We start from the raw sequence: 19,336 nt of genomic DNA on the forward strand, positions 1-19,336 counted from the left end.
GAGGGAGGACGTGAGCTGCGGTAGCAATCACATTTAAGTTTGGTTCAAGCTGCAGGATTGTAATATGAATCATTCACATCCCTCCTTTCATTGGTTTCTGTGTAATCACGCTTTGTTGGAGTATTTTTATTTAACAGCCTCAGCAGTATTTTACACATTATAGCTTGTTGTAATTGTTTTGAAAAACTTCAAGTGAGAGAGTGTCACTTTACGAGACATAAGGTTTGGTAAGTGGCAGTACATACTACTTGTCTCTCTTCATAACCCACCACAATTATCTGACAGCATTGTAAAGCCCCCTTAGCCAGAAATATGATCTATTCAAGTTTCCGTCAAGAACAGCCCATGTTGCCAATATTCCTCAAGGTCTTTTCTTATATCTGACTGGCTGTCTATGCCACAGTACACCACACAAGAGCAGTGGTGCACTATAGCTACCACTTCAGACAAGAAGATGAGCGATCTCCTTTGGGTTGCATCGCATTTTGTGGCCTTGATTACATGTTTTCAACACAATCTTTAGTAACACTCTCACATCTATCATATGAGACAAGGATTCAGTGAGACAGCTCTGTGTCTTACCCTTTCTCGCTAACTCTCCTCTGATTGCTGTATTAGTGGAGTTGTGTGACCACATCATCAAGAGCAGTAAGCGTGGCGTAGAGCTTATTATCCCTCATTGCCTCCACTAGGAGCAGGAAATGAACTAAGCGGGGCTGGGGGCTGTTCCAGGCCATCCATTCTCCAAGGGGTTCGCACTACAGTGATTATGTGACTTTTTGTACCAACTAACCAAAACACAATTACCCAATTCCCTAAACTACACATTACACTTGTATAATAGGTTGCAGTTGGTTTTGCTATGCTGAGGTAAATTAGTGGGGGTACATTTGAAGGCCATTTAAGAATGTTTGGAGATGCTGCTCTAATTTATAAAAGAGAATGTGACATGTTCACCTGGGCTGTCAGCATTCAGGCAGACACTGAAGATGATTGACAGGCAACAGATGGACAGTAAGTTGGTAAAATGTTAGGGTAGAGATGCAGCACAAGCCGCTGCGCAAGCCTGCCACACATATAAACATGTCTCCATGCTGTTTCCTCAGTCTGACAGGGCTGTCAGTGGGCATTACTGCTTACTTCAAACTCCCCTCACTTTTCTCTCTGTTTCTCCCATTCTGTTTTCTCTCACCAGGACCAAAGTAACCTCCCCTCACTTTCAAGTCCCTTCATCCAGCATGTCATTTTCTATTAAATGCCTTATCCTTTAGACTATCCATTTTCTTTATAATATACATCTCTACCTCTCAGTGTCCCTTTCAACTCTTTTTCTACTCGGCTCCCTCCTCCGTCCTCTGTTTGCCTAAGTCTGTAGTGGCTGTCAGACAAGGCGGCCTCTGTCTGAGGACTGTGCTTGTGTGAATACGTGCATCAGTGTGCACGTACGTTTATGTGTGTGTGTGTTTTGCAACTGTTGATATCTGCATGCGTGATCATGCTTGTGTGTGTATGCAAGTGTGTTTAAGCACGCCTGGGCTGAGCCTTGGGGGCAGTCCTCCTTTGTCCTCCCAACCATCCCCCCAGAGATGGATGTGTCTCCAGGGAATTGGCCCCAGAAGAAAAGTACCTCTAGCTCCACTCATATTAAATTCTGCTGAGCAAATACAAAATAGCAATGTGTTTTTTCGTTCTCTCTGTTGCTTTTTGAAAGGAGTTAATTTAATGTTTGTGTGGGTGTGTGTGTGTTTGGGGGGGTGGGGGGTGCAAGTAAGAGAAAACCAGTTCAACAAAGTCATAAGTTGAAAGAAAAAGAAGAAATCTTAGCACTTCATATTTCATAACACGCACATTTTCATGTTGAGAGCTACTCCTGCTTCTCTCACACACATTTTGGAAAAGCTCACGGAAAGTATTTATCATGCAGCGGGCGAGCATATGTCATGGCTCAGATATCTTCAAAAAACGCTTCAGTTCCTTTTGTTGACACATTCGGATGTCACGCTATTCCCTTTTAGCCTTTGCTGTCACAAGCCTTGGCGTGCTGTTAGCCTCCTGTCCTGTTTGAGGCCATTTGCTGTTATGGAGTCATAAAAATGTGTGCTGGCCCTCATTTGCCCATCCCCACAGGAGAATAACAGAATGGAGGAAAGGGTTCTGCTGGCCCCCTCCCTCCCTCCTTCTTCTCTCCTTTCTCCACTTGCCTGTCCGTGGTTTTTTTCTCTCCCACTCCTCCCCCAGGCTTAAGGCTCGGCACCTGTGGGCCCCTCCCCCACCTAAACTTTTTCACTCCCCCTCCCTTTGGCAGGTTGCCCGATGCATTGACACAATCACGGCTCTTTGCATGAGAGGGAGGGTGTTTCTCTCTGCGTGTGAGCAGATACACATGCATTTGTGTATGAAATTGAGAGAGCATATTTAATTACACACATCCCTTTACTACAAAAAAAAGGCTGACAAAGACAAAGAGCCAAACTTTTAAACAGGGCTGAACATCAGATACATTTATGAACTCGGGGTGATTCAACTCTCACAGCACTAACCTCTGACCCTCAGCGTCTACTCCTACACTCGTGCATGCTTCTCCCTGCTGCTCATCTTCACTTGCTACTGCCCTGCTTCAACTCCTTATTTGTCATCACATAGGCCGGCTGTGCTATTCATTCTGATGTGATTTTACTAGTAAAGAGAGATTTTAATAGCCTTGCACCTGCTCTCTAGTAAATGGCACTATAAAACAGCTGGGGATGTAAAACTTTATTTCCACATCCCCATGACCAAATCTTGCCAGGTTGTCCCCCCCTCCCCCCTCATGCATCTTTGCTCCTCAAGCCTTAATTCTTTGTCACTTCTCTCCCTGATTGAAACCCTGGACCAACGCACAGGCTTGCAAACTCTCCCTGCCATCTTCTTCTTCCTGGCACCCATGGCTGCATGGCACGGCCCCAAACACATGGATTTAATAGTCTCCCCTCACTCCCTCTTTTTTTTTTTTTTTTTAAATCACTTGTTTTGTATTTCTGTTTCAGTGCACGTGCACGTTCACACGCAGTAACCCCATATCAAGACATTTCTTAACAGAAACATAACTTTAAGATTGTCTTGTCACGGAGATGTGATGGATTCCCACTCTGCATGCATTCGCTCCTTACGGCATGTGGCATTGATTGCACTATCCTCATCCCACTGTCAGCCAAGCAGTCCCTCAAGGTTAGGCGGTAATGTATCACTCATCTAATGTTTCCACTGCACATCTTCCTCCTGGCTAGAGCAATTGTGTATGGTTTTCATTAACAGAAATACTGCCAAGGAGCAATCATTCTCTTAAGTTCCTTTAGTATTGACCAGTATACTAACTGCATCTGTTTCCCTGCAGGAACTGATGTTGCATACAGAAAAGCATAGTTACAGCAAAAGGCACACATGGATCCAGAGAAGCAGTCCAAAGTTCAGGATAGTCAGTAAATGAATTATTCTAAGCATAATCAATTCTCTCTTCTTTTATGCTGAATCTTTGCACATTTATTTCAATTCTCTCCACACTGATTTATAAGCCCAGGATTCATGAATAATGGTGATGCAAAGATTTTCAGCCTTGACTTCTTAAAGAGTTTGTGTGGCATCAGCTAGTATATTGTGTTGATGAGGTGAAGCTGATGAGGGAAAGTGTTTGGTTGTTGTGTTTATGTGATCAGTGCTTCAGAGGCTCTGTGATCTTCAGACGACTAACCATGACCATGAGTAGCCGCTAATCCCCATCATGTGACCGTGAAAGCAATTTCAGTGCAACACGAATGAATGAAGACCAGTAATTAAAGCGGCGGTTCTTCTCCATCAAAAGGAGCCAGGATGAGGTGGTTTCTCTTGAGTCATGCTGCCTGCTTTAATATAACTCTCTAATTAGGAACCAGAAGAGCAAACAAAGACAAAAAAAAACAAAAAACAAAAAAACAAACAAGAAGCTTTGTTTTTTGAAATGACATAAATTGAGATCCATCTTCATCTGGCTGCAATAACAGCACATTGTAGTGGATTGTGTCTGACACGAACAACAATTACACAGTGTGTTTGGTTCTTTGGCTGAAAAAGTTTTCACACAAAGACTCAACAGGCGCTGCCAAATGCTGTCAGCTGGCTAGTTTCCAATAAGGAACTCTGTGAGCCAGACACACATTCACACACACACATGCATACACACCAAATAACATTCACTGCCCTCTAATGTATCACCTGGATGCTGGGCAGTGGCCAGCAAAAGAACCCCACTGGGGCAAGGGATTACGGTTTTTAAAACAACCCCCTATGGCAAAAGCCTCCTAATGAGACATTGATTACTCACTGGTACAACAGGCCCTCAATTCTCTGTATGTCTGCATGTGCTGGTGTGCACATGTGAATATGTGTGAATACTCAAGTGAGTGTGTTTACTCAGTGTGAACTTTTCCCTTATTAAAATCCCTCTACGATTTGTCCATTCTTACACGTTCCCTATTGCAAAGGCCAAAAATATAAATGGCCTCAAAAAAACGGAAATATGTGTGAATAGAGGAAAAGAATTAGCTCATGAAACGTAAATGTCATACTAGATAGGAAGCGGTAATGAAATAACTTGATACCAGCTTCACAAAACAATTACAGGCACCCCCTTTTTTAATTGTATTTTTAAAAAGTATTTCAGGACCAACTGAATCAACAGTAGAGATATGACAGGAAATGGGAGAGAAAAGAGGGGAAGAACATGCAACAAAGGTCCCCAACCGGATTCAAACTAAGGATGTTGCAGTTCATGGTCAGTGCTTCAAACCCACACCAGGGCACCCTGCAGAGATCATTTTCATTACGAAATTGTGTTGCTCCTTCTTTATAATATTTGCACAATAATTCATTTTCTTGCTTTAAAGAAAAAAAAAGTGCTATTGTACAAGACTCCGCGTGTGACTCTCCAGTTCAGCTGAAGTAGCTTAAGGGCAACCATTCTTACAAGCTGCTGGTAGCTGTGAAAATTTGCCAGTTCATAAGAGATAGGCCTGAGGCAGATTGTCAAACACCACATAACCATAACCGTAACGAATTCATGACTCAATATGTCCCCTATGTGAACATGCTTGTGTGGCGGCTTATTTAAATGCTACTAGGGAGTGTAATGAGTGGATGAAATGCATTTTACAGGGTTACATTTTTCATATGCTGTCAAATAATGCGCTCAGCAAACTTTATAGTCCAAAACTCAAATATCATTACAGTCAATAAAATACGATTTGGAGTCATATATGTATGCCACCAGACAGGCAACAGAAGGCTGGTTTTCACTCCCCAAGGCAAACATTAATTTCTTTAAGCACACAATAGTATATAGACCTATGAAAACATGTAATTCTTTACCACTGCACAAAAATCAATCGTTAGAAAACACCAAGACACATCATATTTGTAAGATGCAATGTATATGTAGATTTGTAGATTTTGCTGGTAACTGTTGAGAGAATCAACAAAGCAATTAGCAAGTTTGAGTCATACATATTCATTTCTAATTGACTGGAATGTCATCGACCCCTGGAAGACTAACTGTGCTTTAGGGTTCAGCTAATGGGGATCCTAAGAAAATAAACAAACTAGTTGGATGCTGTTGTGCTAAAATATTGTGTTGAGCTGACTGTATTGTATGCCTAACTGGTAGACCTATATTGTGTGTTTGCGAGTTCATGAAATATGCTTGTGTGCTGGGTTTTAGCTGACTATGACAAGCCAACTGTATGACTGACCAGTACACACAGTATATTCTGTCATGACATGTTTTTCATTTTTTGAGCCTTAAAACAAAATTACTTTTGGCCACTAGGTAGTAGAGAACCAACAATACAAGTTAATAAATCAGCCATGCAAGATGTGCGATACTTATTGTATTTGTAAGATTATTTTGCCCAATCGGTAATGCCAAAAGTCCCATAATGTACGATAATTTGATCATTTTGAGACACTTGATACAATAAATTGGATAATAGCCTAGATGTCTAGAGCAACACTGTCTAAATAGCATGTATGTTTTTTTCTCTGATTTGCCTCATTTTATAAGATATTTTACATTAGTAATTTAGAAATGTTTTTGAGTTGTACTTTTGACAGTGCATCTCCAAAATTAGACGTGGCTCGTCTGTAAATGCAGCATTGTTGCACCCAACACAGGCAGCAGTGACAGACTGTTTTCTGAAACTGCACATTTACGCGTATTTGTTTTCTTGGTACATACGGGGTGCATAACCCAGTATGATCATTTTCAAAAAAATATGATAATTTTAGGCCTCTACTTTAACATTTCCCACCTGGCAGCCTTGTAATAAATACACAGCTGCCATATTTGGCTAATAAGCCGTTAGTGCTAACATGTCAGCAAACAATTGCATGGAGCAAATTAGTCTTCATTTGACTTGCATCACTTGACAACAAAGCTGTAAAATCATCTTCTGCTCTTTTTGCTCTAAAAACCCCCAAAATATTTTCATTGAAACCTAACTTACTCAATGCTTGATTATGTTAACCAGCTAGTAGCTAACTGTTGCTTGGTGCTGACAGCGGCGGGCTGGCAAGATGGATGTTCTGGAAAAGTCCAGAACGGCCGTCCAGCGGAGTTCATCAACAAAAAGTCAGATACAGCGTCAATAACAGCCATCAGCACGGGGCGCTAATACATCAAAATGTAAAAAGCTCTCTGAGCTTTTTGGCTGCAGTGCAACTGCCAGCAGGAGCAGCAGCAGTAATGTAGTTGAAGTTGAACCTGATGAGCATCCATTATTCAGGTTGCCATTGACCACTCTCCTGACATAGTCAGCTTTTATGACCTGGGTTTGCATACTATGATGATGAAAAATAGCATGCTATTTAATCCTGTCAACATTAAGGTGTTAAATGTAGCTGTCAAGTTGATTTGAAAAAATAATTAAATAAAAATAATTATTACCTTTCATCTGGTCGTTAAAGTGAGCTCACTTCTGAAGGTACGTAGAAGGCCGTGGTGTTGAATGAAACTGGAAAACCTAAAGCATCCATTGGTATAACTCTAAACAAAGCTCCACATTTAACCAAAAGTTTGGTGAGTTAAAATCTCACTGTCTTCCATCTGAGTGCTGTTTGTTTCTCTGTCATTTGCGTGGTGGGCTATGAGCTGACACTTAGCCTAACATAGTCTACAAGCCTGGGGTTTGTTTGTATACAGCTTCGTTATAAGGAAGAAGTTGATAGTAATTAATCGCAGCAGAATTGTACAATTAATTGGTTAATTTTTTTATCATTAGACAGCCTTAATATGAAACAAAAGTGTAATATGGCACTAAATTATTAAATAGGATAAAATATTTTACACAAAGTAACATATATATTGTGGATAGGATAAATAATAGCTTACAACTTATCTTTCCAATAATTTGTTTATTTTATAATATTGTGAGGAGATAGTGACCAGGTGGTGGGCCTATTAGGGAGAAAGTCCAGGGACATTTTCAGTCCCAGTTCATCCCAGGGTGCCCGAGCAGACAGCACAGCACAATGTACAGTACAGTTGGTTAAGAGTTACTAGAGTGACAAATGTCCCCACTTTAAATCAATTCTACTATTTCCAGGTATTAGCCGTACAATTACAGCTGTGTTGCTGCTCCTCTGTCTATGAGTGGAGGCATTAAACCTCATAAAACTTGTGACCTCAGTCACATGATGACAGGATGAACATTCTCCATACGGCCTGGTGAAAATCTTGCCCACTGTCATTATTCTCTGCCAGACTTTCTAATCTCTGGCAGTATGTGTGTGTACAGCAGAGGTCTGACGACTGGTGCCAGCTGTGAACAGTAGTCCCTCATTAGCACTATTTTCATGTGACCAAGCTGCACCGCGAGGGACACACACACACACACACACACACACACACACACACACACACACACACACACACACACACACACACACACACACACACACACACACACACACACACACACACACACACACACACACACACACACACTCACACAGAGTTTCAAACAGTTGCATACAGAATCACACACACCACATGACCAGATGAAGAGGAACCATTGTTCGGCATCACAGGACCTCTTAACACAGACATACACAATTCTCTTTCTGCATTGCCATTCGTGTAACCACCAGAGTCGCCCTTGTTTTAATATTCTGTGGGTTACATGCTTCCACATGCTTCCACTGACTATAAACACACAATCCCTCTGTGTTCATGTCTATAACTATTACTACTGTGTGCATGTGTGTTTCAAGCACAACAGAAATCAGTGTTATGTCACACTAATGCATACAGAGATCTGAGGACCACAGACGAACACCCTTGGCCCGCCCCTTAGCCCAGCCCTCCAGCCCAGTGTGATAAGGCCTCATAGAGCTGTCAGACTGTGGCAGGCAGTGACAGTGGCAGGCTATTAGCCCACTGAGCTAAAGCGGGCGAGGTCTAACCTCTGACCCCCAAGTCTGAGGTTTTAGGGAGGCCCAGGGATCAGAGTTCAAAAGGTCACAAGGGTGGAGATGTTTGACCAGCTCTAACCTCTGGTCTACATTCTGTGGAGACCAGTCACAAGACAAACATGTTCAACTATGATTTATGAGCTAATGGACTTTTGACTTTTTTTCTTTCTTTCTTTTTTTTTTCTTTTTTTTTTTTTTTACATATGGTGTGATACTTTTGTTCTTGGGCAGCTTTTTATGTAGCTGGACATTTACAACTTTAACCTTTGTGACTAAAATCTGTAACTTTCTGTGTGAAACCACACTAAAGGTGGATCAAGTTTTTAATATAATGTTTATTAGAATGCTTCATCTTGTTGCTGCTGATATGTGATAAATATGTTTGTATGTACAGATAGTGTGACCATCAAAGCATATTTACCCAAGTAATGTACTTAAGTACAATATTGTGGTACTTCTATTGTACTTGAATATTTACATTTTCTACCATTTTCCACTTTTTACTCCATTGTTTAAAATATCCCTTTGGCATGTTTGGCAAAAATGTGATGATCTAATAATTCAATATATAATAAATCAGTCACTGTCAGTTTAGGCCACTTTACTGTGGAATCAGTAGTCTTTCCATTGATATTTTAAGTACATTTTGCTGATAATAGATACTGCTCTCTAGCCTACTCTGACTAAGTATGATCTTGAGTGCAGGACTTGTAAAAGAGTATTTTTACATTGTTGTATGAAGTGAAGGATCAGGGTACTCCTCTACTGATATGGACAAGTGCAATTTCCCATTAGTATAAAGAGCATTTCAGGTGTTTTCTGTGTTGCACCACACTCCAGCATGCTGATAAATTACAATGCAATAATCACGACATTCTAAGAAACTCAATTCTATGTAACAATTTATAGCCACACTTCTGCACAAAAGTGTGGCTACAAAACTTCCCCACAAACAATCAGAAATCAGTTTGGTCACTATCATCAAACTCTTCTTACTGAAACTCAGACAGCTGTCGTCGCTTTGTTGCAAGGGAGCGCAAACACACACAGCTGTGTGACTTATGTGTAAAACCACAGATACTCGAGGGAAATGCACCTGTGACAGAGTTAGATTATCACTCCTCTGTCTAAGCCTGACCTGAGAACCACATCCCTCCACCAGACACATACACCCAAAACCAATGTCTGTCCCAATCAACCCCACTGCATTTTTCTAGAGGTGTCACGTGCACTTGTGCAGTTATATAATGAAGACTCAAATTGTGCAACGTTGAACAAAAAGCAGCTAATCTCGCACTGTTGCTAAGTTTAACTAGTATCTAAAAGAAAATAGCACTACCTATTGCAGTTGACAATCTTTGGGGACGTCATTACTGTTCCTGTTTTCGTTTAGGTGCACAGCCGTGTGTCACAATACTGCCTCATTCCCTATGAAAACAAGCAAGTGCCACACTGTCACTTCCCCTCTTGCACCATGAACCCCTGCTGGCATCCTGTGTCAGAGTGATAAGCAATCCCTTGATACCTCCCAGCCCCTCTCAGAACAAAAGAACCACAGGAAGAGGTCAGGCACTTGCCACGTACGCCTGCCAAGAAATTATAGTGCTCCATATGTTTCAGGTTGAGGCTAACTCAAAACAAATCCCCTGACTGCACAATTCAATCGTATACAATTAGGAGAGATTCAACTCACTTATAGATGGACTGGTGTTATTTGGCTTAGGTAATGATGATATACCTGCACTCTGTCAAATATTGTCAGTCTGATCATCATTCATCAGCACTCGCACTGACCGCTAAAGCCTGCTAATTACATTGTTTGTTGTGACTGCCCACAAGCAGACTGCCTTTGCTTTTTGAGTTTTTAGAGTGTATTTAAAGTCAAAGGCAGCGGTCTCACCTCAGAGAAAGCAATTGTCCATCACTGCTATTAATCTTATATATGGGTTTGTGGAGTTATAAAGAGGCTATTTAACCTTCTCTGTGGTGACTCAGGGGGGACAAGTCTAATGTCTGCCAGGGTCAAACAAGCCAGGTTGTTATTCACTTAACTCTTGGACTCCCAGCTGAGGGTTAGTGGTAACAGAAAAACTTGGGTCTCAGAATAAAACATTGTCAACAGTGGTGATGACATTGTGGTCATGCCATGAAAGGTCTCATTTTCTCCAAAACCAATCAGATGATCTGCTTTGGTTACATGTATTTATTTTGCCTTGCTTCTAAAAGGATTTCATCCAGTCACATTAGAAGAAATAAATCCAACCAGAAAAGAAGTTTAAACAGTGAATGCTGGGTTGGGTTTTTATCACCTGGCCATCCCACTCAACCTCATGAATGTAGCTAACGCAAGTTGGAAAAGTGGGCAGAGGGATGCGGTGGTGATACAAAATGGGGGAGGGCTGGTACCACGTTTAAAAAGCAATCTTCCCTTTAGCCAAACAACTGCCTGTTGAACATTACACACTGTGAAGGCAAACACCCCCAGCTGTGTCTGCAGTCTAGCTATATGTATACTCTTCTCGTTCAGTCCAATGCATGACGGTTTCTGTATCATAAATCACCAGGGTGAACCAAACGCTGATTAATAAAACTCAGAGCAAATGGAGGGCAACAGAAAACAGCTGTTTGTGCCTGCATGAACCCATCAGTAATGGCTTATGAATCCTGAGAAGCCAGTTTCTTTTTTCGGTTGGGTATAAAATCTGAAAGTGAACCCTGTCCAAAGTACACCAGTGCCAAGCTCTTTCCACAATAGAAATAAGACAGATGTTGGATCTTGAGTTTGTACACTGGCAGATCAGCTGAGTTATGGTCCAAACAGAGGCTCAGAGGAAAAAAGAGCTGCACTTGTCAAATGCATGGAAGGGAAAGAGAGTATTACAGTTTTACCGTACTGGCTACCTTAAGGTCAACATGGTCAGTTAATAATATTACAAGCTTAACAGTTGTAAAGCTAAATGATACACTCTTAAAAATTCAGCACAGCAATAAACTGGCATCATTCAAAAATGAAAGGAGGATAGTTGAAGTTTAAAGCTCTTGACCTTGGCAGTTGACAAAACAATCTAAAGTAAAGGTCCATTAAGTTGCTGAGCATTTGATCATATCGCTTGATCCTCATCAGCAGATGGAGTTTGTTCAGTTGTCAAAGAATTAGATATTCAAATTTCATTTTTTTCAGAGCACCTAAAACCTTAGCTTGCGAGGCAGCTGGATTCACACGAGATCACCCAAGATCACACAGTTCTTTGTAGCAAACCATCTTGTGCGTCAGGTTACTAAAAATATGCATTCTATTGCTATTTTTTTGCAGAAATTGTTGCTGTGTACAGACACCATTCTAATAAGAGCCTGAGACTGAAACATGACATGCTAGAAAAGCTCTGTATGGCTGAGGGGAACTGAGGAGTTGGTTGATAATTTTCCTCGGATTCGTCATTATGAGCTACCACTTTCATATGAATCATTTGATCCATTGTTAATATGAAATAATAGTGCTCCGAATTTTTTTTAAAATTTAAGCAACTGAGCCGATTCCATTGCTGATGAAGACCATGTGACATGATCGAAAGCTCAAAACAGCTACTAGATGGACCTTGTGATGAGGCTGTTTTGTTAACAAGAGAAACATGAATTTTAATATAGAGAGTAATTAATGATGATAGAGGTTAAACACAGTCCCCGTCATTTTATTTGCTCTTACGTTTCTCTCTTTGTCTCACAAGTTGTTTCTTTTACAAAGCAGTTTAATATTACTTCTGACTTGTGAAAATGTTGGTTACTTTGCCAGAGTCTGGATGAATCACAGACAAAAGAGAAGAGAAGAGATGAAAGGCTAAATTGCATTGGAGATCCCTCTTTAGAACATCAAACAGAGTGTGTTTCTCCCAGCAGTCAGTGGGGCTCCGGGGGGACGGAGTTGTAATTTCCTGGCAGAGAGGGGCTGGACATGTGGGCACTACTCGACCGACATCAAAGACAGCAGACCTCGAGAACACTGACTGTACACACACTCTTTCTGTCTCCCTCTGTGACATCTCTCTCTTCTTATCTGTCTCGTTCGCCCTCTCTCCTTTTGCTCACATATATATGTTGCTATATTTTTGGATCCAGTATTTTATTTGGGGCCGCTACAGTAACATTTTCAAAGATAAGAAACCTTTTAAAAGTGAAATCAATCTGAAAGTGAAATAGGCTTTGAAAGTGAGAGACGTTTTAAAGGGGACTTTTTTTTAGAGAAAAAGCAGGAAAAAATACATTTTAAGTTTTGGTTTTGGCTTTCAATTCACTAATACCTCACTTCCCTTTTCATTTATTGAGATGATGTGTTTCGCTTTAATGTCTTCTTTTCTTTTCTCTTCTTTCATGTGGTTTTTTTTCTTCTAGTTATTCATCTGATGTCTTCTTGCTTTCGGTGAGGGGTTTAAGACAGATGTGTTCTCAAGTTGCCCTGAAACAAGTCATCGATCAAGATATCTAAGCATGTTGCCAAGTAACAACAACAACAAACAATAAACACTGTCTGAGCTCTGTAGGCGGCAAAAATACAGCATTTGGTCAGATCTTATGAAAAGCTATAAACCCTTTTCACATTCTAACCCACCTTAATTGTTCCTTTATAATTAGTGCCTATACCAAATTTTGAACCACAATGTATTTTGCATTCGTGTTTTCTTCAGGTTTGACACTATTAGTTTATATTGACAATGCAATCGCTATTATGATCTCATAGTAGCCATTTCCATTCATTGGAAGCATGCAATAGCATTTGAATGGTAAGTTTCACAATAACCTTTAATATGAAAATGTATACCAAGTGCATAAGTAAATAACTTAACTCTGGGCCGCTTTAGCAAATGTCATAACATTTCAAGGTTAAAGAATGTAATTTAGGGTGTTTTTCATTGCTTCCAAATGTCAGAATGAGTCAAATTTGACCTGAACAGAATGTGAGGGTTAGATAACTTTGTCTTAAAATGATATATATCTGTTAACTAATTCACTTGTTTCTAGAAATGAGCTTGTTCTTAACTAATGACAGTGTTATTATTCGAACCTGACTGATCTGGGTTTCAGTGGTTGTGGTGAGTTGCTAGTTTGTCATGTGCTGAGTTATGCATTCAGACACATGTTTCTGCAATGTCTCTAGAGGTATCACAAAGCTAGGTATCAAAGGTATTACACCAATTTACAAGATTATGGATGGTAGATTGTTAAAATGATGTACAGTAAATTGCCTATTTACTGTAAGTAGCTTTGTCATTGCAACAGATGCTCTTTTAACAGCAAACATGATCAAACCATGTACCATGTAGCTGTTTCCCCTTTAAAATGGCTATACTTTGTATGACAACATTTTTAAACATTACATTTATTTCAAAAGGCAACTATGTAACCGCAATCTCTAGTTTATTGAGTGTCAGTGTATGTGACACTATTAGGCAACTTCTTTAATCATGTATCAACATGAAGTATAATTTAGACCCATCATGAGGACAAGACACAGATCTGACCTCCAATCAAATCTCTAATCTGTAGCAAAACTATCATAAGACCTTCAGTTCACATATAATGGATTGGCACAGTGAAGGCTGTAACTGTGAAATCAAAGTATTAAAATTGGACAAAATAAAACATGTGATCAAAACAAGTTTTTTTTTTATGAAGATGGGTGATGGTGGCAGACAACTAATGCAGAAAGGAGGATTTATACAATGGAAACTTTTCAGTGTATGGTATCCAATCAACATCATGGCTTTTGTTATATGGGTCAATGACGTATAAGGATTTAGAACAACTCAATTGTAGAATAATAAAAACAAGCATATCTAATGCAGTAGTTCAAACATTCAGAATGTTGTGTACCTGAAGCTCCATATTATACATTTGAAATTAAGTGATTTTAGTGGGTTTTTCAAGATTAATTGGCACTGGCCTTTAAAAAGAGTCATGTGGTGCGACCACGATTCATCTTGAAATAAATGAATTTACTTAACACGCTTCACATCTTTTTTTTACAAGTTTGGAAACAAAGTATTGGCATTTTTTTTTTAAATCGTTGTAAATGATGGTCTTTTATTTATATTAGACATTTCAAGATGAATCATGGTCGCACCAAATGACTTTTTTTTCAGGCCAGTGCCAATTAATCTTGAAAAAACCCCACTAAAATCACTTTCAAATTGTAATATGAATTGTCAGGTACACAACATTCTGAATGTTTGAACTACTGCATTAGATATGCTTGTTTTTATTATTTAAAATTGAGTTGTTGAAAATCCTTATACGTCATTGACCCATATGCCAGTTAACAAAGCACAATCAGTAATCCTGTAGGAGATATAAAAGGCTGCTGTTAATATAGCTTCATCATCATGTGTCTACAGGCAGGTCAATGTGTTGATGAACAGGGTGTATGTTTCAGGTGGATCTGTTATGTTGAGGTCAACAATCTCCAAAATTCACACGATGGCGTCGTGGTAGTTTTGGATCCCTCAGTTAGGCCAGTTGAAACTTCAGGTCTTCCACAACAGTTACCTCATCAAATATTAGAGGAAGCTTAAAAGAGTCAAAAAGAGACTTAGGATAACAGAGATCAATCCAATAACAGAGTTACTGTGTTAACTGTGTTACTGTCATTACGTCCAAAATACATAATACACTTATACCTTTTCCTATGTCCCACCTGAAGTGGGACTTAATACCTGGGTGACTCCTTATTTTCATATGTCTGGGAATGTTCACCATCAGTTACCAATTTCCCAAAAAGTGTCAGACTGTCTAGACTGACCCCTCATCTACCAGTGGGACATAATCTATTTTTTGACACCATTATTTACAAGCCAATCCTTAAGATAAATGACAAAAAAAAATGGTGCATGGCGCAGGGCCTTGATATTGAATGTCATGCTCAGTGATTCACAAATCACATTCACTTGATTAACTCTATCACAAATTGTTCCCTTTTTCCTGTTGGAGTACTTCCAGCAGACATACTTCCTTCATCGCAATCCCTTTGATGTTGGCAATTATGGTGATAGGGGTTTCATCAGATTTCTGTGTGGAAGTATTATTTTCTGCAGCAAATACTTTGTACACATGAAGTACCACTTAGTGTCTCTCCTTCTTACAGTGACCTCTGACTTATAATGTGCAGAATTACTTATATAATGATTACTTATTGTCATATATAAAATTTCCTTTGAGTAATTACTTTGGCTAGGTAATCAATTTTCTTGCTGGAGGCTCCCAAAATTCTTCCGAGGCAGCCATGACTGGATTTCAGTGTTACTGAAAATTGGTTTCTCTGTTGAAATGGAAAGAGCCACATGAATGTGGATCAAATGATCTGTAAAAAGTTAGTGTTTCCCACTTATGTGCCTGGATTGTAAACAAGACTAAAAATTACAGAAAGCAAAATAAAAATAAAATAAATAAATAAATATATATTTAATTATGAAGAATTCAGAGTTATACAGTCTGGATGGATGTCTTGTTTTGAATAAAAGGTGTTGACCACAATGACGTTATCGAAACTGAAACTGAAAAGTTTTACTTATGTTATTGATGGCGATAAGATTCCACAAATGATGTGTTTTTTCTTCTGATGTTTGATGATTGAGGTGGAGTATTGTTGTATGTAAGCTTGTTACATATACCTTACATACACTGCCTTCAGCCAGAAGCAGATGCCATCAGGTGGTACCCAACCTTAGCTGAGTGTTTTGACCCTTAGCCACGACACTCTCCAGTTAGTGGGCCGGTAGTAGTGGCCAAATAATTTGCCAACTCTCCTCTCACCTACTCCATATCCAGCATGAGGCACGTTCTGCCTCCTCCCCCATATTATGAGCTGCTTGTTTCTTGCTCCTTTCATCCAGACTCAGAGCTGACAACAACCACCATGTTGATTTGGCTGGGAAACCTCTGCAGCTGATCTCCGTAGGGAACAACCATGCTTCCCATGCATTGTCTGTGCACCTCCTGAACTAAGGGCTGGTCCTTCAAGGCATTTCTCTCATGAGCCTCTTCACATGGCACAGTCAGCTCAGAGTTATTTTACCTGGACATTATCTGATCTACAGTTCATTTGTTTTCACAAAATTACACACAAGAATCTGACAGCTAAAGCCATTTGTGTAACATACCAAAAATACTGAACTTTATTTTAACAGTTGGAATAGAAGAAGCGACATCTTGCAGTGCTTTAGTTTCCTTGAAGTGTTAATTAAACTGTGCCTGTGCTCACCTCCGGACGATACAGGCTTCTGTACTCTTTGTGATGGGTATTGATCTACAGTATGCAGGTGCTAAAATGTGGAGTAAAGATTGATATTGTCAGACAAAGCCTGTGTATGTTTTTAATCAAGGAGTGGCCATGTGACTTCGTATTATTTGGCATTATTTAGCTAGTTACACCAAACTGTATCTATTGATTGACTGTTTGTAGACTGTTTGACTGTTACATGAGTGTACAGTGTAAAGCTTATTTTGGGAATGCCTAAGGCTTCTTCCTCAAGGAGTAGACAATAGTTGAGAGAATGTACTGCTTGCAGCCATGTTACAGGATAACTACAACATACAGCTGGAGGGGAGGATGTCCAAGGCCGCTGGAACTGCTAATCTGGAACACTCTGTTCAAAGACAAGTGGACGAGAAAGGGCCCCTGTCTCTTTCTGTGTTTTTCTGTGAGTGTGCTGTTGCTCGGTGTTTATGTGTAAAGCAACGAGCTAGCCTGTGCAGTTGTACACGCAAATAGCTTCAGGCGCTATTAGCAGAGCAGGGCTATAATTTAGGAAAGCAGGCTGAGAGGGAGGCGGCTTCTTGGCCCGACTCGCCTCAGGTAACAGCTAAGCCCATAGATCTGAGTCAGGCAGCTCTCACTGGAGAGGACGGCCAATTTGCTCTGAGCAGAGACTTTCTGCGAAGGCTTGAGCAGTGGGAGCAGCTGGGCTTGTCAACAGATTAATGTATCAATATGAGTGACAGGTCAAGACCCACCTCCTGTCAGCTCACCCCACCACTCATTGCACTCTGTGCACAGGGAAAGTCGAGTATCTGTTTCTCCATTTTTTTCCCCCGTCTTTTTTTGGCTTCTCTTATCATTGCCGTGGGACAGTTCTCCCCCTGCCCGCCCCCCAGCCCAAACCTCAAGCTGAGCCAGGTGGCAGTATTGTTGTGGCCGGGCTTTGGGGCTTGCTTGTTTTAGGTTGAGTGTAGAATTTTCCACTGGCACACTTAGCATGTCTCCACACTGCTGTTCGCCTATCAGAGCCATGCGTGTCAGCTGCCCTGCTAATGCTGCCCAGATGAGGTGAAGAGAGAGGGATGAAGAGAGGGGGGGGGGGGGGGGTAGAGGTGAGAAGAAGGCTACAATGTCTAAAAGAGACAGGAGTACAGGATCCTGAGTGTGGAGGAAATTGCAGCACTGCAGGTGTGTGACAAGAAGAGGAAAAAACAGACCAACCAGCCTCGAACTCCTCACTTGCCTCACCCCACACCCAACCCTTTTCCCCTCTTCCCCCCAGGCTGTGGTGAGAGAGGTGACCTGCAGAGTCATTGCTTGGAGTGGTGTTCGTTTAAGGAAACTAGGTTGCAGTCATAGTGGTCAGACCAGGTCACCATTGCCAACGGATGTCTTTGATGTGTCCCTCTTCAAGGAGATTTTAAAAACCAGAGTGTACTGGCTAGGGGTACAGAGTATGTGTGCATGTGTGCGTGGGTGGGTGGGTATACTGGGTGGAGGGATGTAGAACATGGGTCAACTACTCCTTTTGAAGACGTGTTTATGTCCAAGCCAAGGACAACATAAAAGGAAGAGACAAATTAGACTGAATGAGCATGGATTACAGTTTAGTTAGGTGTGCTTCTAGTCAACTTAGCTTTCAAGCTTTGCCATAGAAATGTTTGCTCCTTTAACTGTCCATAGTAAACATAACTGTATAATTTATAGTCTGTATAAACAATGCACAGACTGTACATGTGTGTTTGTGAAGAGGTGGTCACAATAGGAACATATTTGCACACCATTCCAATTTTTTCATTTTTCTTCTTCTTTTTTTTTTTTTTTTTTTGGGACAGTGTAACCTAATGTTCCTCTCATTCTGCTTCTACACCAGCTCCATAAACACACAAACATTTTTGTTTGCAGGAAACACATTTATGTTATTTGCATTTGATGATCCAGATGTAATCTCCTCATGGCGTGGAGTGTTTAGTCTAACTTTAATAACGGATGCAACATCTGAGGGTTGCAAATCTCTGCAGGTGTGTTTATTTTATGTTGTAATACTCTGCAGCATTGCAATACCACAAGCATCCAGTGCATGTCAAATGAATGAGCCTCCTGTTAGATGTAGTATCTCTTAAACCGCTATGGGTGTCACATTGTTTGTAAAGGCATTTAAACAGTAATGAGACGACAATCTAAATCAATGCCTGTCAAGTTAGCACCCAAACAAGAATAAACAACAAGCTTATGAAATAATATCTCTATGCATTAATGCAGTAAGCCCTCCACACTATCTTTCTCCACACACACACACACACACACACACACACACACACACACACACACACACACACACACACACACACACACACACACACACACACACACACACACACACACACACACACACACACACTACGACCTCATGTTTCCAGTGGCTGCCGTGTGGATGGTGTGCTTTGTTCTGAGTGCTCTGACAGTGAGTGGAGGGCTCAGGAGGCGCATGTTGAAGTTGAAAGCTCAACAGGCTCTCTGAAGTGGCTGGCTTTTATGTTGCACATTGTGCTGTAGCTGGAGGAAAGGGCAACACAAGTCCAAAAGACAAACTTATTTCAAAAGCAGCATATG

Source organism: Scomber scombrus, chromosome 19 (genome assembly GCF_963691925.1).
Source record: "Scomber scombrus chromosome 19, fScoSco1.1, whole genome shotgun sequence".
NCBI lineage: Eukaryota > Metazoa > Chordata > Actinopteri > Scombriformes > Scombridae > Scomber > Scomber scombrus.